The 23725-nt window shown below is 30.3% G+C and overlaps 1 long non-coding RNA gene and 1 pseudogene across 1 annotated transcript; both read right to left on the bottom strand.

The window, feature by feature from the left end:
* Positions 1 to 4190: 4190 nt before the first annotated feature.
* On the bottom strand, positions 4191 to 9970 carry LOC136232699 (alpha,alpha-trehalose-phosphate synthase [UDP-forming] 6-like; annotated as a pseudogene).
* A 148-nt stretch (positions 9971 to 10118) lies between these two features.
* LOC136232700 (uncharacterized) lies at positions 10119 to 17787 on the bottom strand. The gene is made up of 3 exons (XR_010690575.1): positions 17530 to 17787; positions 16957 to 17077; positions 10119 to 10899 (listed from the first exon to the last, which is right to left on the bottom strand). It is a non-coding gene; the product is annotated as an uncharacterized lncRNA (long non-coding RNA).
* Between the last annotated feature and the right edge of the window lie 5938 nt (positions 17788 to 23725).

Below are 23725 nucleotides of genomic sequence, written 5' to 3'. Positions count from 1 at the left end.
ATGGTAAAGGGTAATTTAGTCATTTCCGGAGTCATAAACGGTAAAAAAATCTAACAAACAGACGGAAGGACTAAACAGTTCACTGAGAAAAAGGTTAGGGACCTTACCATGTGTTTTTGAAAATATAAGGACTAAACAGTATGTTTTATCAAAATATAGGGACTAATAAATTAATTACCCTATTTTAATTCATCATTCATTCACACACAACTTTCCTTAAAAAATATTAGCAACTTCAAAAGTTATATATAATTTATTTTAATTATAAATATTGTTATAAAAATTGATAAATAAAACAACTAAATCATTTTTATAGGGATAAGATATAAAAATACATCTAATATTTACAGGCATACGCAATTTTACCCCTAACGTCTAAATGGTACAATTTTACCTCTAATGTTGACAGCCAAGAGTAATTTTACTCCTAACGTTGTCAAATTGGGCCAATTTGAGAATTAATTCATTAAACTGTTTTTCCGGTCATGAATCTTGTCATTTACACGTTTCATATGAGTCATTTTATCACTCATTAGTAACATACTATAAACATATGATTAGACGTGAAAAAAGTTTAAAAAAATTAAAAAATATACTGTCTAATGTACGAGGTGGACAAAAAATTCAAAATATTTCACAGAATTTATAAATATTAATCTCCAATTATATTATTAAAGAAAATATGCAATCTTTTTTTTAAAACGAACGGATATGCAATTGGTACAGAATAAGGAATAAAATATCTGTATTTTATAATAATGTCTGAAATTGACCAACTTGACAACGTTAGGGGTAAAATTGCTCTTGACTGTCAATGTTAGAGGTAAAATTGTATCATTTTAGACGTTAGGGGAAAATTATTGCTGACTTTAAACGTTAGGAATATTTTTTCACCTTATCTATTTTTTATATTTAAAAAAATTAAACAATATTATCAAAAGATTCCCAAAAAGTAACAACGTTGCTTGAAAATTTCAAACATTCACCACCACTTCAACAGATGACATTCTTTGAGAGTTGTCAAAGTCATTGTCGCATTATCAAGCACGCAATCAAGCACCTCTATTGGAGATTATTCTCTCCTGATTGTTGAGGAGTCTCCCTACACTCGTAGCCCTTGTTTGATAACTCATTTACTTAAATTAAAATGTTAAACATTTATTTATTTTAAGTGTGTTTGATAACGATTATTTCTTCACCACTTAAATTACGCAATTAAGTTGAAAATCACTTATTTTGATAAGTCGAAATATTTAACTTAATATTTTAAGTTAAACATTATCAATTAATATTTATATAACAGTTACATCATTTAATATTTTCACCGCTTGTAGTATTTAACACTTAAAATTCAGTACTTATTTTTTCAGCACTTAATTTTCAGTTTTATCAAACAATATCTTAGTTACTCCTCAAATTATTTTTTATTAATAATTTATTATTGAGCACTCTATCTCCTTTCACTATTGGTAAATATGATAATATATTACTAATTTGAATAAAGGGCGGTCCGGTGGCATTACGCGTCCCCGCTGAGCGAGGGTCCGGGGAGGGGTCCCACCACAAGGGTGTACTGGGGGCAAGTCTTCCCCTGCCAATTTATTTGGCAAGAGGTCGCTCCTAAGACTCGAACCTGTGACCTCTTGGTCACACGACAACAATGTTTACCGTTACGCCAAGGCTCGCCCTCAATATATTACTAATTTGAATGATAAAAAAAATAAATAAGGAATGAGTATGTAGAGTAGTGTTGGAGATGACATGTATGAGTCACTCCTCAAATAACCAAGAATCAATTATTTATATTATTTTTTTGGAGACTTGACTAATAGTCTCTTCGAGATGTTCTCACTCCCTTTTTTTCACTCGCCTCCTGGATAGAAAATTTGAGGGATAAAAGTTTATTTATTCCTTATCTCATTGCTCTATTTCTAAAATAAACATGAGATAATTGACCTATGAATTTTTTTTCTCTGTTTTTATAATCGGAAGTAGTCTCTATATGATGTAGACTAAAGTTAAATGTTTTGGCACATTTGAACTGAAACTTATGTATGACGATTTTGGAAAGACATGCTTCCTTTTTTGGAAACAAAAGGATAGAACGCCACAACACATGTTTTTATACAATGTGTACTTTACAGCCACGAGATGGAAATGTATTATATATAATGGATCTCAACTTTTGCTAGTGTGAGAATCACATCATGAAACTATGTTTTCTTGATTGATTTTATTTATCCTCGGGACCCTTAACATGTTCTATAAGTATGATCTGATTTGACTTATCTTGGAATGAAATTATGAAGGTTGTGAGATCATTCGGACTGTAAAAGAACCCGACCATTTAAGCGAATTGGATCATGATGGAAATAACATAGTAAGAGGTAAAGAACTCTATTCTATTACATCTAAGTGTTTATATTTATCACTATCCGTACACTTATCCATATGTGCATATTTATGAAAATAGAAAATTATAAATGAGAACAAAGTATTACATATGGTTATGAGTCGGTACCTAGGATAAGCGTAACACTTGTCATGAGTATATAACACTGGCTTCAAAACATGCTTACTGAGACGTTATATATCTCCAATGAGTATATAGCACATTGCTCTCGAATGTATATCGGTTGCACGAACTATTTTCGAGTATGAATGAGATTGAGAAAGAGATAAGATTAAGTTCCATTCCATGCAAGTGAGAAATGTTGGAAATATTCGGGTAAGGGCCGAATATAAATTCTATAGGTGAAGGGAACGGGTCTAATCCATTAAGAGGAAATGAATTTATCCTAATCATTCCTTATAAACAGACAGTATTGTATATTAAATAAACTTAATCACATTAGCAAGTTAAGAGATAAAAAAAGTGTCTCCTCTCTCCCTTGTAATACGACCCATTCTCTTTCTCCCTCAAGCACAACCGCTCATAGTTCGTGGATCTATCGTTTTCTCTCTCAATTAACCCGGATCAGTCGAAGCGTGACTGTTAATACAGTTAAACCTCGATAAATGAATATTAGATAAAGTAATAACCTCGATTATATAATAAATTCTTCCGGTCCCGACTTGGGCCAATGAACTAAAGTAATAACCTCGCTAAATGCATTAAGTAATAAAAAATATTTAAATCCTTAAGGGCCCAATGAAAATATAAAATAATAATTATTAAATTACATACAATATATATATATATATATATATACACCCAAACCTTTCAATCAATCAACTAGAAGTCATTTCTTCTGAAAAAATGCATCTTGATTGTTTTTCTTTCCACTTAAACCAAAATGAACACCATTCTTAACTTTTTGTAGTGCAAACACAACTTCTGGTATATTTTGCTCATGTTGTAGCAAGTAGTTGTTTAAGGTGACCATTGCTTGAAATGCCTACAGAAATGGCCTATGGTCACGGTCGTTTACCGTCATAAGCTACGGTTGTACGACCGTGACCAAAAGAGGCGTGGCAAATGCTCGACGTCTTTAGCAACGGCTGATCGACCGTGGCCAAAGGGGCATTAGAGTCGATTTTTACGTATAACCGACTCTAATGCCTTACATTTTTGCCACGGTTGTTACAAAAAAACCGTGGCTAAAAGGTCTTTAGCCACAGTTGTTTATAACAACCGACTCCAATGCTCTTATCATTAGAGTCGGTTGTTTATAACAACCGACCCTAATGTTAGTTTTTAGCAATTTTACATCAGCAGGTTCAAATTGAACTTTATATTTTTCCCAATGTATTACTGTAATTAACGTTAAACAATATTTGTTACCCTCAATCATTTACCGTAATCGAAATTCTTAAACATGATTGACAGCTTATTAAAGAGAATTGAAAACAGGTCAAATATCTTTATAGGCCATGCTAATCCTAAAACAGGTCACATATATTTAGATGTAGGCCATACTAATCCCTCCAGGACATTGCATTACTTCCACAATCTACGAATACAATACAACAGAATTACACTTGTCCTACCAAAACTAACCATAACCAATTTGAGTACCAACAGTACATAAATATTGATAATGCATCCTTCTATATATTTAACAAGCACAAAAACTTATTTCAAAAAAAAACAAGCACAAAAACCTCTAAATTTCAGTTTCAACAAGCTCAAGTTCAAACTTCAAACCACAAACATATATTTTACAGCTTCACTAGGAAAATATCACCACTTGCATAAAGCAGCACTCATAAATTACACCGAAACTAGAGTGTCATGCTTAAAAACTTAGACCTTTCATTTCTGCTACATAGTAATTGTCTGTTCCGAAACTGAAGCCAAACCTTGCATCAATCTAACTATTTCAGTTTGTATCATCCAGATAATATTTAGCCTTACTTGGTTTGTTCCCAATAGTACATGCAAATACCTCTACCCTTAGAGCAATTGATGCCCCTGCCATTGAACTTATTATTACCTCAAACATATCTTCATCTGATCTGCCATCTCCTACCTATTCACAATAGAAAAGCTGGCGACGATCCCCTTCCTTGCATCGTTGAAAGTAACCTTTCGCCACCAGCCCCTTGCTTACTCCCTACATTGTATACTTCTCATTAGAATCAACTCGAATAGTATAATGCATGAAAAAAATAATGGTAATGGCTCCACTCAAGTATCAGCCTACAAATTTACACTCAACCATCTACCAAATTCACATTAATGATAACGGCTCCACTCGAATATCAGCCTACACATGATTACATCATAGAGTATGGAAAAATTGAAACCTTTATTAAAAAAAATATATCTGGTGCAAACCTGAGGTTTAACTTCCACTATATTTTGACCACTCTTGACTGTTATAGGTTCATTTGCTAAGACGCTCTCGAGATGATCTAGAAGTTCTTTAACTTGGCATGAACCAAAATCTGGATTTGCATCCTCATACGACCATACCAGTGAAGTTCACTTATCCTCAATAGTGGACCCATCAGTTGTTTCAGTATAAAGTTGCATCACCGGTTCTGCAATCTGCTTCCAAGCTGTGTCCGTTACAGGCACACAGGTTCCCATCCGAGTCTCGCATTAGCCTGAAATCAAATGATATTCAACTTCAAATTAAATCATATTGCAAGTCCAATAGTAATGATAAGATTAAAAATTCAAACCAATACACCTAAGGAAGTAGCCATGTTCTGCAGCTAATCCTAGATTCTCACACAGAAAACCATTCAGTAAGAGTTTTGCGGCTACTAACACTAACAAGGAAAACAATATTATTCTCATCTCTACATAAGTTATTTAGGATGTCAATTGTTTTAGGAGGCGCGCTCTTATCAATCGAAGCCTATACAATATTCCAAACGCTAATTGATAAACAGAAGAAAACGACAAAGACTATCAAGAATCGTGCATTTCATGCTAAACACAGAGATGCAATTACAGAAGCATAATTAAACCGTTCAAACACCGTTTCCCGATACTTCAGAAACAGAAAACCTGCTTCATTTAAACAGAAGTTAGCTGCTACAAAAATTCAAACTGTTTTCAGAGGCTATTTGGTTAGTGTTTGTTTAAACTCAAAAGTTAATCTTCTAATATGGGTGTTCTCTAGATTTTGTTATTTTTGTACTTCCAAAATTAGGTAAAAGTGAAAGAATATAAAGGAAAGTGAAACAAAAAGACGTAGATTTGAATTTGTAAATGGGTTATTTTAATTTAAGAGTTATACTAGTGAAGAAAAAATTAAGAAATGTGTTGAAAAAGACTCAGATACTATCTAATTGGCAATGGGACCTCCACATGTCTACAAAATGGGATACCCATGCATAACTCATTTCCTATTTATGAAAATTTTCCTTTTTTTTAATCATTCTCCTAGTTTTGAATTTCTTATAATGAAGTTAGTAAATGTAAAATAGTCAACAAAAGTTAGGCAATAATAAAGTAGTAAACAATATGAGATGTGTCAAGATTAGATTAGATTTGATTATTCTCTCCATCACAATAAGTTGTGTTGGTTTCATCATATCCAAGACAATTATTGCTGTAGGAGTTTGCTTATCAAGATGATGGTTGGTAATATTAATTCATTCTTTTTTTTATAATTTATTTCTTGTAATGTAAATGAATTCACATGAGGAAAAATGGTCCTATTCAAGCTAGCAATAATGCAATCTCTGAGTTGTGAAATGGTGTTGAAGAAGACACAAAAAATGAACTAAGGACATAATTGGATGTGGAGGACATGGAACAGTTTACAGACTAATGGTAAGTGATTCGGTGGCTTTTGCTGTCAAGAAACTCAACAGAGGAAGTGTAGAGAGAGATCGAGGCTTTCAAAGAGAGTTGGAAGCTATGGAAGATATTAAACACACAAATATTGTTACACTTCACGGCTATTATACTGCTGCTCACTATATTCTCCTCATCTATGAGTTCATGCCTAATGGAAGCTTAGATTCTCTCCTCCATGGTATGTTTAACTTAGACTCACTCTATTAGTTTAGAACTGCATATTGACTATACAAACCAATTTGAAGGGTCCAAATTGACACTTCATGTTGGGATAATAAACATAATTTGGATAGCTAGATCAATATCCTCCAAAATAACACCTAAACACAACACTCATTATGTTTTTGATGTATGAATGCTACACTTGTCATTTAGATCAAATTCCAAAATTAGCATGTTAAAGGATCAAATTGATACTGAAAGTTTATTCTGATAAGAGTGCCCATAGATTCAAATTCTTAAACATGATTGACATCATATTTCAGAGAATTGAACTTCAAATTTAGGAATCTAATCATAAGGATGACTTTATTTACTTTTGAACTGCAGGATTGAAGTAGCAATAGAAACAATCATCAATCTCTACAAAACTGGACTTTGAAAACAATCAATCCGTCTATCAATTCCAAAAACAATCAAAATTAGAACCCATTAATGGATGAAATACTGAAAACAGCAATGGAAGAAGGCTATCTTTCAAGCTTACTCAACAATGCTTCCATTGCTGGCAGTTCCTTCATAACACCAATTAATGGACTTGCTTCTTTCAATTTCTGCTGATCCCTTATCCACCTAAAATGAATTCACAGAAACTTGAACAAATTATATGCCAGTAAAGTCTAACAACATGTTACAGGACTTCAATTTGAACTTCAATTTTTGTCTTCAAATTACACATATCCAACATGAGCAATAATTATATGAAATTACTCAACTTGAACTTTAATTTTTGTCTTAAGATTACACATAACCCTTAACCAAAGATCATAAATCACAAAATTGAAGAAATTATTCAGATGCTCAGTCTTAATTTTGTACTAAACGGCCAAAACCCTAAAATGCAGTTATAACAAGCAATTCGTTAACACAATGAACACAGGAGAACAAAACTTGTTACGGGACCGAACGAATAAAACAAGCCCAAACAACCAAAATTATGAGTACATACCCAAACATGGTCGAGTTTCATTCCTAAAACAAAATGAGTAATAGCAATAGAAACTCTAACCTGCTTCACGAACTCGAACTCCAAACGGTGAAAGACGAACTAGAACTCAAACTCCAAGGAACAGCAAAACGAAACTCGAACTCACAGAACACGAAATCGGAAGAGTGCAGACTGGAGTTTCAATACTCCTTTAAACAGATCGAACGAGGGAATTGAATATAGTGTTTAGGGCATGAAGGAGAAAGAAGCAGATTGGGAATCGAATAAAGTGTTTAGGTCATGAAGAAGAAAGAATCAGAGTGGTAATCGCATGAAGTGGGAATCGCTCTAAACATTACGATTGAATCAGGTCTTTAGAGTCGGTTTAAATATTATCATTGGCGTCGGTTAAAGGCATAACCGAAGCCAATCACCCTTTATTTGGCTTCGGTTTGCAACAACCGACCCTGTTATTTGGGTCATTGGTGTCGGTTCAACCAAAAACCGATACCAATGACCATAAAAAACACACGCGTTTTTTAAAAAAACATTTAGAGTCGGTTATTAAATTTACCCGAGGCTAATAAGTCCTTATTAGAGTCGGTTTTTTGAAATAACCGACTCTAAGAACCTTTAGCTACGGTTTTTATAACAACCGTAGCCAATAAAGCGTAGCTATAGGTCAATTATGTACTAGTGTTTGACGATACATTTGCGACAATGCAACTATCATCTGGCTCTGGATCATTTCCATCATCATTGTTCATTATTGACTGGATAATTTTTTCGTCTGCAAGCGATTCCATAACTGCATCATTCTCGTTAGGATAGTTCAAAAGATGTTCGACATCATCACATTTCTATAGCATAAATTAGAAATGACATCACTTAATCCTTGGATATCTTCATCTAATTGACCAACTTCTGGTTCAGGAACATTAGCATCCTCTGAACGAATCTTCCAATGCCTAAAACAATTTGTAATTGTTGTTGCCGTCACATCAAATTTCCAAGCCAAGCTAGCAAAATCAATAGCATTCAAAATATTAATTTTTTCATGATTTGGTGTTTCAACCTCAAGGCCCTGCAAGATGCTTGAATAAAAACGAGATGATAATGAGCTTTCATTGCTCGAATAATCCCAGCATCACAAGATAATTACATATCTAATGAATATTTATCGATAAATAAATAATCTCGTTTAATGAATATTTTTTCCCGGTCCCAAGGATATGCATTTATAGAGGTTTTACTGTATGAAGATTAGATGATCCTTTCTTCCGTTGCTACTCACATCAAAGGTTATTCGTGCTTCAAGAGATAATATAATAACCCGACTTGATTATCTATATTTTTCCTTCAAACTTTAAATTTTTAGGAGTTTAATTATGTGCTTTACTATTAGTTTAATCATCTCATTATTATTAAAAGATAATACATAATTATTATTTTCAGTTTTTTCTCACTCTAGACATGTATACGTCCAACAATTAAAAAAATTAATAAAATGAAAAATAAAAGATTCATAAAGATGATTTTGTCATTTTGACTTTCAACAGTATTATTTGAATTAATTGAATTTTAGAATTTCACTTCCAAATAATACATAAAAATGACTACTAACAAAATATATCAGTATACTAAATGATGCCATATACAAATATTTTATATTAGCGTTATATTTTAATTTTCTTAGTTAAACACCAAATCTTTAATTTTCACAAGTAAGCGAGTCTTGCACTAACAGCCTAAGAGCATTTCCAACAGCCTCTTAGAGCATCTCCAACGGCCTCTTAAATTGGCTCATAAGTTAAAATTTGAAGATGAAGAATAAAAAATCAGCTCTAATAGCCTCTTAGAGCATCTCTAACAGCCTCTTAAATTGGCTCTTAAGTTAAAATTTGAGGAGAGAGAATGAAAAATCAGCTCCAACAGTCTCTTAGTGGCTCCTAAAATCACTAAGAGCCTCTCCATCTTCTCTATTAATAGAGAGCCTCTCTCCACCTCTTAATGCCCCTTAATTCATTTTTTATTAATAATTTATTATTGAGGAGTCTCTTTCCTCACACTATTGGTAAATATAATAACAATTAATAATTTTAATGATAAAATAATAAATAAGGAGGGAATATAAGGGGCATTGTTGGAGATGAAATGTCTTAGTCACTCTTAAATTACTAAGAGTCAATTATTTATATTATTTTTAGAGAGTGCACTAAGAGTCTCTTAGAGATGCTCTTAGTGGTTCCTCAAATCACTAACAGCTTCTTCATCCTCTCTATTAACTTCATTTTTTTATTAATAATTTATTATTGATAAGTCTCTCTCCTCACACTATTAGTAAATATAATAATAAAATAATAAATAAAGAGTGAATATAAAGAGTATTGTTGGAGATGATATATCTTAGTCACTCTTAAATCACTAAGAGCATCTCTAGTGGTTCTCTTTTAGGACTGATCTGCAATTTCAAAGTCTTAAAATATAGTATCTAACCACTAAAGCACTCCAAGTTTTAAGTATCCACAATTAGACAGTATTCACATTTGGATACTGATAAAAAAAATTACCCTCCCTTACGTGTCCCTCCATGAGAAAGCTGTGGTCTTCATACAAAGCAGTCCGCGCGTCCACCAAAATGAAGGAAGAAAGTGGGCCAACCTACATCTACACCAATAAATTAAATAACACTTAATTTTTGCTTTCAGTTTTTTTTTAATATAAACTATGAAAATAATGCACAATGTTTCTATAAACTGGTCCCTTAAAACAATAGGTAATTTATTTTATCAACTTCTAATTTATTAAGACACACCAACTAGTAATTTATTTAAAAATAGCAACATTATTATTAGCGAGTTGGGTGAATTTCATTTCATATTCACTCACAGTCATTCTACCCTGCTTCAGCACCTCAAACTTTAAAGCTTTAACCTCTTTAACACTGAGAGGAAAGAACCTCTCCAAGAAAGATTCACGAAACTATGGTCAAAGGAAAGTGTTATTAACTCCATTCCCTCTCTTGGAAAGATACTAGCAACGTGGCACTCCGTGAAACTGATTCTGTGCTAACAATACCATTCTAGCATTGGTGCATCCTAAGACTTCATAACATTTGTCCGTAGCATCCAGAAAATCCATATGATCTATTGCAGATTCCTCACCTGAAAACTTTGGAGGTTGTAACTTCAAGAAGTCGCTCATATCTTGGAATTAAGCTCTATCATGAGATATAGCAGATCCTGAAGATCCTGGTTGTCTGTTTTCCCCTACAACATGAGTGAGCCTTTCAACTGTTTGAAAGACTCATTGCAATCCAACAATGAAATCAGTGTTAGATATTTGAGCATGTTGAGAGGTTGAAGTTGTACAATTAGGCTGAGATGAACCTTCGGTCGGTTGTGATATTGGTTCAGTCGATGGAGGTGCTCCTCCAATAAGCTGAGAAGCTTCCCCGTCAAGCTAAGATGAATTCTCAATGGTCACCCTACGTCTAGTATTAACATTGATCATATTTCTATCTCTTCATCTTCCTTTAAGAAGCATGATTACATATTCATACAACACAATTAAACACTTTAACAAAGGTGATATTGAAAAATGAGTGAATATGAAGTCCAAGATAGATATGCAAGATAAGATTACGAGCAGTACGTGTGGATCCTCTACCACAACCATAATTACTTGTGAATCTTGTCAAAGTCTTAGAAAACTAGTAATATAAATTCTATATAAACTTTTCCAACCGTTTTATAAAAAAATATAACAAATAACCAATCTCTCTTATAGTCACTTATAAAGATTAACAAAAGTCCAACAGTCTTCAATATGATACTCCATATCCACATATAAATTTGAATTATACTATAGTATAACTGTCAAAGATTTAAATTACTATTATTCCAAATACCCTTCAATTCATTACCAAAATTGTGATCAAATTAAGTCTGCTCGCACTAAATACCTACAAAATATATACCAAACTTTTACCTATCTAACTCAAATAATAATAATAATAATATCCGTAACTCAAATTTTTATCACACTTCACAAAATAACTTGATCCAAACTAAGAACTTAAAAGTCTATGACCACTCAATTCATCTAGACTATGAGACACAAAGCTCCAAACATTCTTTAATTGAACTATCAAATATATATATATGCTATACAATAGCTTCCATCTAAGTAACTCTAAACAATCTAATCACCAACACTCGAATAACTATATAAACCATCAACTTAAAACTCAAAATTATCATTCTTTTCATCTCTAAACATCTTAACCACACTCTAAGCATATGTTTTAGTTAACGACCCAATTCCACATGAGAAACACATAATATTTTTTATAATAACTCAAGCTTCGATTTTATCAAACTATCCATATTACTTTGATACACATGAAAAGCTCATTAGAAACCTAAGAAATCAATAACTCGGTGTTTTAGTAACAAAAACTAAAGTAACAACTTGACCCATAAATCTCACAACATATAAACATGGCTATGATAAAACCTTTGTCATGGCCCAAACTAGGTCATGACCATGTTGAACTACAAAAAAAGCAATTTCTATGGCCATTTTGAACTACAAAAAAAAATCGAATTTGATGATCCACAGCCATATATAAATTCGAATTATACTATATTATAACTGTCAAACATTTAAATTACTATTACTCCAAACACCCTTCAATTCATTACCAAAGTTGTGATCAAATTAAGTCTGCTCGCACTAAAGACCTACAAAATATATACCAAACTTCTACCTATCTAACTCCAAATAATAATAATAATAATAATCATATATGTAAACCAAATTTTTTTATCACACTTCACAAATAACTTGATCCAAACTAAGAACTTAAAACTCTATGACCACTCAATTCATTACCAATCTCTCTTATAGTCACTTATAACGATTAACAAAAGTCCAAAAGTCTTCAATTTGATGCTCCACACCCACATATAAATTCAAATTATACTATATTATAACTGTCAAACATTTAAAATTACTATTACTCCAAACACCCTTCAATTTATTACCAAAGTTGTGATCAACTTAAGTATGCTCTCACTAAAGACCTACAAAATATATACCAAACTTATACCTATCTAACTCCAAATAGTAATAGTAATAATAATATCAGTAACCCAAAATAACTTGATCCAAACTAAGAACTTAAAACTATATGACCACTCAATTCATCTGGCCTATGAGACGCAAAGCTCCAAACATTATTTAATTGAACTATCATATATATATACTAGTTTTTGGCCCGTACGATGCACGGATTCATCTTAATATATAAATATTAATAAAAATACAATCTAATAATTACAATTAATGACATAAATGTGTTATATAAATTAAATATTATTATTTGATTTTCACATTTACTTTAAATAATATTTTTATAGATAAATATAATAATAAAATAAGAACTAATATATTATAAATTATATTATATTTTTTATCAGTAAAAAAGGAGGAAGTGATATCTCAGTTCCATCGTTACTGTTTTATATTATATATAGATTATATATAGATATGTGGAGAATTAGAGAGATTTTAGGGATTAATTTAAATTCTGTAGTACTCTTAGATATATGAGATAAAATAATCTTTTTACAGATAAATATACATAATAAAATTAAAATTAATATATTAAATTTTTTATCACTAAAAAAGGAGGAAGTGACACCTCAGTTCCATCGTTACTGTTTTATATTATATATAGATGTGTAGAGAATTAGAGAGATTTTAGGGATTAATTTAAATTCTGTAGAACTCTTAGATATAGTACGGATAAAATAATCTTTTTATAGATAAATATATATAATAAAATTAATATATTAAAGTTTTTATCACTAAAAAAGGAGGAAGTGACACCTCAGTTCCATCGTTACTGTTTTATATTATATATAGATAGATGTGTAGAGAATTAGAGAGATTTTAGGGATTAATTTAAATTCTGTAGAACTCTTAGATATAGTACGGATAAAATAATCTTTTTATAGATAAATATATATAATAAAATTAAAATTAATATATTAAATTTTTTATCACTAAAAAAGGAGGAAGTGACACCTCAGTTCCATCGTTACTGTTTTATATTATATATAGATAGATGTGTAGAGAATTAGAGAGATTTTAGAGATTAATTTAAATTTTGTAGAACTCTTAGATATAGTACGGATAAAATAATCTTTTTATAGATAAATATATAATTAAATTAAAATTAATATATTAAATTTTTTATCACTAAAAAAGGAGGAAGTGACACCTCAGTTCCATCGTTACTGTTTTATATTATATATAGATATATAGATGTGTAGAGAATTAGAGAGATTTTAGGGATTAATTTAAATTCTGTAGAACTCTTAGATATAGTACGGATAAAATAATCTTTTTATAGATAAATATATATAATAAAATTAAAATTAATATATTAAATTTTTTATCACTAAAAAAGGAGGAAGTGACACCTCAGTTCCATCGTTACTGTTTTATATTATATATAGATAAATGTGTAGAGAATTAGAGAGATTTTAGGGATTAATTTAAATTCTGTAGAACTCTTAGATATATGGGATAAAATAATCTTTTTATAGATAAATATACATAATAAAATTAAAATTAATATATTAAATTTTTTATCACTAAAAAAGGAGGAAGTGACACCTCAGTTCCATCGTTACTGTTTTATATTATATATAGATATATATGAGAGGGCTCTTGTGAGAACCCTTTCTTAGGTGAGAACCACTCAAAACTACGTAGTTTTGAGTGTAAAAATTAATTGAAAAACACCGATGTTGCTGCTGGGGTTCAAACCCTGGCCTCCTCACTTACACTCCACACTCTTTAACATTAAGTCATTTGCTTTTATTGTGTATTATGTTGTGCACTGCTTAATATACCAATGCCCTTTTAGCTTCTATTGTTTAATATTTGATGCATTCACTTATTAATATTGATTAAATTTGCATAATAATAAATTATTAATAGAAAAAAAAGAAATTTGCATAATAATGAATTATTAATAGAAAGAAAATGTCCATAATAATGAATTATTAATAGAAAAAAATCCAAAAACATGCTCTAATTTCTTATTTATTTAATTCCTTTATATTTTTGTAATTTATGTTATATAAGAAAATATATTTTTTAAAACATACGTTAGAACATAGATTTTAACTTTTAAAACACGAACTATGAAGTTTAGAACGTACGACATATTTTTTAGAACATACGTTATGTTTTTTAGAACATGTGTTATGTTTTTTCGAACATGAGTTATGTGTTATGTTTTTTCGAACATGAGTTATAAATTATATTATAGAACAAATGAAAAAACGATCCAGATATCTACTGATTTTTTAGAACCTTATACTTAATTTTTAGAACACAATCTATATATTTTTTAAAACATATGTTATAACATATATTTTAACTTTTAAAACACGAACTATGAAGTTAGAACGTACGACATATTTTTTAGAACATACGTTATGTTTTTTAAAACACGTGTTATGTTTTTTCGAACATGAGTTATAAATTATATTATAGAACAAGTGAAAAAACGATCCAGATATCTACTGTTTTTTTTAGAAAATTATACTTAATTTTTGGAACACAAACTATAAACTTTAGAACATATGTTATGTTTTTTAGAACATACGTTATGTTATTTAGAATGTAAGTTTTTTTTTAACAAAAAAAATAGCCCATATATTTACTATTTTTTTAAAACATTATCTTAATTTTTAGAACACAAATTATAAAGTTTAGAACATATGTAACAATATTTAGAACATCGTCCTTAACAATTTAAAACATAAATTACAAAAATATAGAGGAATTAAATAAATAAGAAATTAGAACATGTTCTTGGTTTTTTTTCTATTAATAATTAATTATTAGGGTAATTAATTTATTAGTCCCTATATTTTGACAAAACACACTGTTTAGTCCCTGTATTTTCAAAAACACACACTAAAGTCCCTAACGTTTTTCTCGGTGAACTGTTTAGTCCCTAATGTTTTTCTTGGTGAACTGTTTAGTCCCTGCCGTTAGACTCTCATGAAGATTCTGTTAGTCAATTTGGATTTGTGTTCTTCTTTTCCTTTATTTTGCTTTCCTTTAAACTCTAATGCATCTGAAATCAACTTTGAGTGTTCTTGTTCTTAATCGTTCAAATTCGTAAGCGTTGAGTCTGTTCTTTTTATTGTTCTCCATGCAAATAGCTTCTTCTTCTAAATTGGATTACTCTTCTGAAGTTTGAAGGTAAATAGTAAAGGGTAATTTAGTCATTTCCGAAGTCATAAACGGTAAAAAATGTAACAAACAGACGGAAGGACTAAACAGTTCACTGAGAAAAAGGTTAGGGACCTTACCATGTGTTTTTGAAAATACAGGGACTAAACAGTGTGTTTTGTCAAAATATAGGGACTAATAAATTAATTACCCTAATTATTATGCACATTTGTTTTTTTCTATTAATAATTATTATGTGAATTTAATCAATATTAATAAGTGCATGCATCAAATATTAAACAATAGAAGCTACAAGAGCATTGGTATATTAATCAGCACGCGGCAAAATACACAAGAGAAATAAATGGCTCAGTGGTAAGTAGTGTGAAGTGTAAGTGAGGAGGCTAGGGTTCGAACCCCAGCAGCAACATCAGCATTTTTTAATTAATTTTTACACTCAAAACTACGTAGTTTTGAGTGGTTCTCACCTAAAGAGTGTTCTCACCTAAGGGAGGGTTCTCACTTAATCCCTCCCATATATATATATATATATATATATATGCTAATATTTTATAAACTCACAAGTATAATATCGTCCATCAATCTAATTACCAACAATCAGATAACTATATAAACCATCAACTTAAAACTCCAAATTATCCTTTTATGTCTTTCCCTATGATATGTAAAATATCTTGGATAAAGTTCAAATAAAACCCATGTGGTTTCACTAATTTTCAGATAAAGGACTGTGGTTTACTTTTTATCAAAACGAGGATTGAGGTTTTTAACTTTAACAAAATAAGGACTTTTTCGATTGATACTATTAAAATCACCTTTTACGACTTCAAAAATGACATATTTTAAGAACTACTAATATTCTAAGCAACTTTAATTCTTCAACTTTTTTATTTTGAGATTGTTTAGATGATGTTTGGTAAAGAGAGAGAAAGTTAGTGTTTAGAGAGAGAAAGTTCCAAAAAAGATGATTTTTGAAAATCGAAAATGTAGTTCCATCGAAAATATGAAATTGAACAACTTTAATTCTTGAAAATTTTCATTTTCAGGTCGTTAAAGATGGTTTTAATAGCATTAATCCAAGTTTGAAACCTCAATCCTTGTTTTGACAAAAAGTATATCACAGTCCTTTCTCTGAAAATTAGTGAAACCACATGAGTTTTATTTGAACTTTACCCCAAATATCTTTTCTCCATTTATAACATTCTTCTTTTAACAGGGTCCAAGGGCATAAATAATATCAATAGATCTACAGATGATAAGAGATTACCTTTATACAAAATAAGGTTTGTCCATAGTCAAACTTGATTGATTATGCCCATTCATGAGAGGGACCACTTGCTCTGTGGATTTTGACTGAAAAAGGTTTACCCTTAACCCCACTTGCTAATCTGAAACCAAATAAACATTATATTTGAGTAGAACTAAAATCGTTAAGTTTTAACATTTATCCAAATGAATATAATATCTTCAATTCCATTCTCCTTCGTAATATCTTTAACCATTTATGGAAAAATAACCAAGAATAAACAGAAATCGAATCACCTACAATTACAAATGATATTAACAAATTGAAACAAATACCAACTGCTAGAATAAATTTAAAAAGCAAGTATTGATATCATTCAGGCTGAAAATTGTAAAATTATAAAAACAAGTACTGAGAAATCTCCAAAGCTAATATTTATGCTTGACCACACATATCTCGACTACATCATTTTTATATCTATATATGGATCATTCTTTTAAATCATAGCCCGCCAAATTCCATTGCAAATTTTTAGATCTATACCATCAAACATCAAAAGAAATAGAAGAAAAGGAAAATAGCTTCTTTAGTTACCTTGGCTTGTTGGACGGGTGAAAGAGAAAAATCAGAAAATAGGAGATTTGTATTTCTTTTCTTCGAAACAACTGATGCGATTAGATCTTAGAGAGGATGAGACATTATGATAGTGGATTTGAGAAAGAAAACGTCAAGGAGATGGTGGATTTGAGGGAGGACCGGTGGATTTGAGATATGAAACCACGAAGAGGGGAATGGGTAAAGAATGAGTTCAGAGGGCAGTAGGCGTGCGTAAAGAATGAGAGAAATCCGACGATGTAGAAAAAGATTATTATATATTTAATATCCCTCTAACCCTAGATCATTTAAGGATAAAAATGTAAAAACAAAATTCAGATTAATATTAGGTAAGTCAATGACTATAAACATATAAAATATTATTATTATTATTTGTTTTCACTTTTAAAAAATAAAATAATAAAATACAATTGTGAAGTTAATAGAGACATTAATAATATAAAATTAGTAAATAATATAGAAAAAATATTAAGTTATACAAAAATAAATATAGAAATGATTAATCTAATTAATTAATTTATTAATATATATATATATATAATAATAATAATAATGAAATTTGAAAAATTATTAATATTCTTATGAATTTAGTACTATACATTATTATATTTTAATTTTTATACTTATTTTAAACGCAACAATAACTAGTTGTTGCTATACATGGTTGTGGTTTTTAGTAACAAAATAGCTATTGTTGTGAAAAAATAATTATTCATAATATATAAAATAACTTTTAAACTAAACAACGACTGGTATAATTAGTATAAGTATCAAACATGTTTATGTGTGAGAAATAAAAGCTTTTTTTGTTTTTTTATTTTTGTTAAAAAACTGATGTGATTATTGCTAGTGGGGTATGTCTTGACAAGTTTATACTTGGAATGTATTAGGAAATGACAAAGGTATAAGTGAATATAGATGTGATGCTACAACTCACTTTTTCACTACTTTTTTTGCTTATTTATACTACAAAAAGTATATCATAATTGTACCAAGAATTTGGGATTTACTAATTCTATCGTCTATATGCGGATTTGTTTGGGATTAGAATTTAGTGCAAAAATAAATTTCCAGCTCCCTTCAAATGACGAAGGAAGAAAATGTATAAGATTTGTAGCGGCAGTTAAAGAAGAATATGAAGAATATAGGTTACACAATTAGAAAAGACGATGAATTAGGTTTCATTATTCTATTTTCCTTTAAAAATAATCAAAGTAAAACTTGTCGTTTCATTAAAGTGGAACAAATAACGATAAATTTTTTCTAAAAAGTCCACTTACCCCTTATCTTGTTTTAATGATCCATTAAAAAAACGTTTTCTTTCCATAAAACCTACTCATTTGTCATTGCTTCAATTGCTCATTACAAAATCCATACCATGTGATGTAAATGTTTATTTTGATTATAAAAAAAGTCTATTTATGGGAAATTATTTCCAATATAGTCATATACTTTTTATCCAATTTTCCATAGCATTTCTCGTTTTTTAGAAGTTTTATGTTTGAGATTTTTTCTCAAATTAGGGGATTCAATTTTATTTTAAGGATAAAATCCAAATTTTGTTGATGAATTGATATTGTAAAAAAATAAAAAAAAATTAAAATTCACCGTTTCATTAAAGTGGAACAGATAAAGACAAAAACAATTCTAAAAAGTCCACTTATCCATTTACCTTGATTTAATATTCCATTTAAAATAAAATTATTTCCATAAAGTCAACCCCTTTGTCCTTGCTTAAATGCTCATTAAAAAAAATCATGTGCTGTAAATGTCTATTTTGATTAAAAAAAATTTATTTATAGGAAATTATTTTTAGTATAGTTAAATAATTTTGGGTCAAATGCATGAATATCATAATTAAGTACAAAATTACAATTAAGTCATATCACCAAACTTAATTCTTAATATGTCATTATTTTCTATATATTATTTAGAAGTTCTAGACTCCAATTCATAAATCATAAACCCTAGAAAATATATTATAGACCTATAATTTATAAATTCCAATCCTTAAATTATATTAAAAGTACTGATTTTACTAGTTTGATATAATCCAAAATTATGACTTGACATAGTTGTAAATAGTTTCTAGAAAATGAATTTCTGTGTAATTTTCCTAATAATTTTTTAGCGTTTTTTCCTTAGCATTTCTCATTTTTTACAAGTTTTATGGTTGAAATTTTTTCTCAATTAGGGGCTTTTTTATTTTAAGGATAAAATTTAAATTTTTTGATAAATTTATATTATAAATTTTTTAATAGTAAGTTAAACGATGACATTTCAATTTATTTAATGAAACCGCGAGTTTTACTTTGTTTTTTGAATTTTTTATAATATCAATTTATCAACAAATTTGGATTTCATCCTTAAAATAAAATTGAAGCTCGTAATTTGAGAAAGAATCTCAAACATAAAACTTGTAAAAAATGAGAAATGCTAAGGAAAAATGGATAAAAAATATTTGACTATATTGGAAATAATTTCCCATAAATAGTCTTTTTATATAATCACAATAAACATTTACACCATATGGTATGGTCTTTTTAGTGAGCAATTGAAGCAAGGACAAAGGGGTGAGCTTTATGGAAATAAAACGTTTTTTCAATGGACCATTAAAACAAGGTAAAGGGGTAAGTGGACTTTTTAGAAATTTTTTGTCGTTATCTGTTCAACTCTAATGAAATGGTAAGTTTTACTTTGATTCTTTTTATAAGCAAAATAGAATAATGAAACTGATGACATAATAGTAATTAATTAATGGAGAATTAAAGTTGTTTAATTATGAGAAATAAAGGGGGGCCGAATTTTATATATATACATATATTATTTTAATTAATTAATTTAGATAATTATAATTAGATTATAATTGTGGTTAATTTAATTATAGGATAAATAAGTTAGGAGATTTAATGTGATTACATCTCTAACTATTAATTCATAATATCCTATATATATATTATGGATAATTAATTTTAGATAATTATAATTAGATTATAATTATAATTAAACTAATTATAGGATAAAATTAGTTAGGTGATTTAATTTAATTATATCTCTATTATCATGTCAATAATAAATATTATTTATTATATTTAGATATAATTATAGATAATATTAATATTAACTAAATAAGAGTGCTATTTGGAATAGGACTCTAATTAAGTGTTCTAATTCAATCTAACTAGGGATTAGAATTAAAAGGCTATAAATACCCTCTTTATATGTGAATTTCGGCCCACAGAATATTCCTACTGTAGGAATTTCGGCCAACACGGTATTGAGGAAGAAAATACTCTGCTCGTCTCCATTCGATTAATTTATATCTCTATTTCTCTTTCCTTGATCTTGTATTGATTTGTTAGAGGCAATCTTTATTTATTGCTATTCATCGGTTATATTCTAATCGTTTACTTGTTTGTTTTGTTTGTGTTCGTGAAACTCGGGATTAAGAGTTGTGGGCACTTCGTTTGCAACTGTAGATAGATCGTCAATAAAGGTATTTCGTTTTATCACTCTTTATATGAAATAACGCTTAACGGATCTTGGGTAAAGGGAAATAGGTAAAAATTTTATATTTCTGTTGTGTCTATGTTTGCCTATTTTACTTCAAAATATACTGTTGGGTTATGGACTTTTGAGAATGTGGTAAAAGCTTCATATTTATACTGTGGGTGGGTAAGTGAAAGGTCTAGGAAGAGGAAATGGTAAATGAGTTATTAGGTCTCAATAGTCTCTGTAATACGTACGTAATTAATGAAATGCATTTTGTTTTGTAGATATCAAGACTTGGGGGTTGTAGGCCTAATAATGACTTATAAGATATGCATATCAAGTTTACTAAAAAAAGATATGCAGATCAAGTTGGATTTTGCTTCCAATACTACGCCAAATTGAAAGATTGGATATGTATTGCTTTTTGTTTTTACCTGATATTAATTACATTCAGAAATTTATCTAGTTCAAATGTAAAGAGATTATGAGCATTAGTCTCCAATAAATTTAAAATCATTTATATACAGAATTTCTTGTTCATTTGACTATGTTTCATTACCAGAAATTCATTCGAAGAAGAAGGCAAAGAGTGACATTTATGTTTGAAAAAATGTCATCTAAACAACAATAAAAAGACATTAAAATAAACGAATCTGTCATCTGAAAATAAATCCATTGACATGATTGATTAAGACATATGCCATCTGAAACAAGCTAAAACGACAGAAATTATTATAAAAACAGTCATCACGAATACCAATATGCCAATTTCCTATATATCTACTTGACATTTTTAATTATTAGTATGTCATGTGATGACATTAAAGGTGACGGTAGTAATAAATAAGCTAAATCGTAATAAGAATAATATGATAGTACGCAAATAGGCTAATATCAGGTGTCGTGCCTTCATATGACAGAATGTAACCGTCGTCTGAAGGTGCATCAGACGGCAGCGAGCCCCGTGACAGATTTATATCTCGCGGGACGAAGGTTTTTAACCGTCATTTGAGAGACAATTTGTCGTAGTGTGTTATTATCTCAGGTCACCAGAGAACAGTTGGAGGAGAAGATTTTAGAAAGGAAAACATCATTTGGTGCAGTGGATGTGGAACGCTTTTCGCAAAAAAATGGTTCATGCCCAGTTGTTCATTCTGTAGCTTAGTCTACAGTTCCATTTGTAGTTCAACCGATGATTCAGCCTAACCAAAGGACTGGGAGATATACTGAGTACTTCAGCTGCACTTCATTGTGGCTTGGTGGATTCTCGGAATAATCTGATATCACCATTGCTTGTTACACAAACTTTGGACCAGAAAATTGATGCTTGTCTTGGTTCATTGGATATTGAGCAGCGAAGTTTTATGGATGGTCTAACAAGGTAGTTAATCTAAAATATGGGATCTGTTCAAGAATCAATGAATGTCCTTCGAGCTGAGCATTCCATACAGATGGAAGTTATGCGTTTGGAATTGAAGGAGGGAAATGGTACTAGCAAGTATGATGATAGAAGAAGGTCAGTTGCCTATTCTACTGGACATTATGTCATTCAAACATGTCCTATAAAGTAAGGATATTCTGAAGAATCTCAACCAGAAGTACTCAAAAGAAGATCAAAGGAAAGACCCACATGCCCTTCATATAAAGACGTCGGCATTCTCTTTCACCAGTTAGGCATGTTCCAAAGCCAGAGGGATCTAAATCCCTGAAGCGACGAAGGGGAATTTAGCATGATTCCACTGAATCCCTAATTCATCATATCTATGAAGTGCATAAGAAGAAATTGGAGGTTTCTAGATCTCTTGAGTATCATGACTAAAGACATACCGAAGCCGCAGGAAATTGAGTCTTCTCTCAAATAAGATGTTTACAACCTGATCAAAAGCGAGCTTCGACATGTGATGAAGGATGAGAGATTGGAGTCCAAGATGCCAGAGACCATTGATGTTGACACTCCTTTGAGTGCTGAAATGATGAGTCAACCTATGCCAAGGGGATTCAAATATCCTCTCCTTAAAGACTATAATTAATGGCATGACAGATCCAACCATTCATGTGAAGAATTTTCTTAGAGCGCTTCAAACCACAATAGCTACGGATGCACTCATGTGTCGTTTATTTTCGACGACATTGATGGATTCGGCAGCTTACTTGTATGATCAACTCTTGCCAGGTTCTATTCGATCCTTTAAGCAGATGTCTAAAGAATTTGTTGATCACTTTATTACCTCCATTCCTGAGAGCAAGACAATGTATAATCTGGATTTTGCCCCAAAATGGAGCTTAAAATGAAATTATTACCACATAAAGGGCTCGGTTAAACTTTATGCCCACTGTGGGGCTGGTTTAACCGGGAGCAAAACCGGAAGCCAGCCTTCCGGTTTCGTTTTGCAAAGAAACCGGAAGGCTGGCTTCCGGTTTCTAATTTTAATTTTTTTTATGAAAAATAGAAATCGGAAGGTGGACTTTCGATTTCTTAACATTTGGCAGAGTGTGGATAAGACCACACTCTGCCTATATTCCACCGAATATATTCGGTGGAATATGGTTTCACTGCTCCCATGATGGGAGCAGTGAAGATATACATTCACGGAACCGTGAATGTATTTTTTATTTTATTTTTTTTCCCTCCCCTCATCTCTCCCCTACCCCCTATTTAAATTTAACTATTTAACTCCTCACT

The sequence above is a fragment of the Euphorbia lathyris genome, chromosome 6, assembly GCF_963576675.1.
Source record: "Euphorbia lathyris chromosome 6, ddEupLath1.1, whole genome shotgun sequence".
Classification (NCBI taxonomy): domain Eukaryota; kingdom Viridiplantae; phylum Streptophyta; class Magnoliopsida; order Malpighiales; family Euphorbiaceae; genus Euphorbia; species Euphorbia lathyris.
Note: the sequence above shows the minus strand (reverse complement) of the source record. Positions and strands in the feature narration are given on the sequence as shown.